The sequence below is a fragment of the Sciurus vulgaris genome (assembly GCF_902686455.1).
Source record: "Sciurus vulgaris genome assembly, chromosome: 2".
In the NCBI taxonomy this organism is placed as follows: Eukaryota; Metazoa; Chordata; class Mammalia; order Rodentia; family Sciuridae; genus Sciurus; species Sciurus vulgaris.
Genome location: NC_136462.1, coordinates 182,589,689 through 182,590,136, shown reverse-complemented (window position 1 = coordinate 182,590,136; position 448 = coordinate 182,589,689).

Below are 448 nucleotides of genomic sequence, written 5' to 3'. Positions count from 1 at the left end.
CCCGTCGACGTGCCCACGCAGCCAATCCGTGAGCACGCAGTTATCTGAGCGGAAGAACGGCCGTCACCTCGGTGCAAGCGCCCTACGCGAGGCGGAAGTGACGGGAAGCTTCCGCCCGGGGCGCGGTAGGGTGAGTGGAAAGGGACAGCGCTTGCGGGGAGGCGTCTCGAGCGCGCGGAGGCGCTGTGGAGATTGAGGAGCCCCAGCAGAGAGAGCGTAGGTTGGACGTGAGCGTCGCCCCGTCATCTACAGCTGGTCCCTTGAGCCAGCGGCAGGAGCGGCCCTACCTTCCTTGAAGCGGCCTGGCCACCCACCCGCCTGCAGAACCCAGACCTTTCTTCCCACGCTGCCCTCAGGATTTAGCTCCTGCTCGTTCCTCCCTGAACCTGCAAGTTCCGCAGGACCTTGATCAAGATGTTAACTCTTCGTTATGACAGCTTAGCGGCTT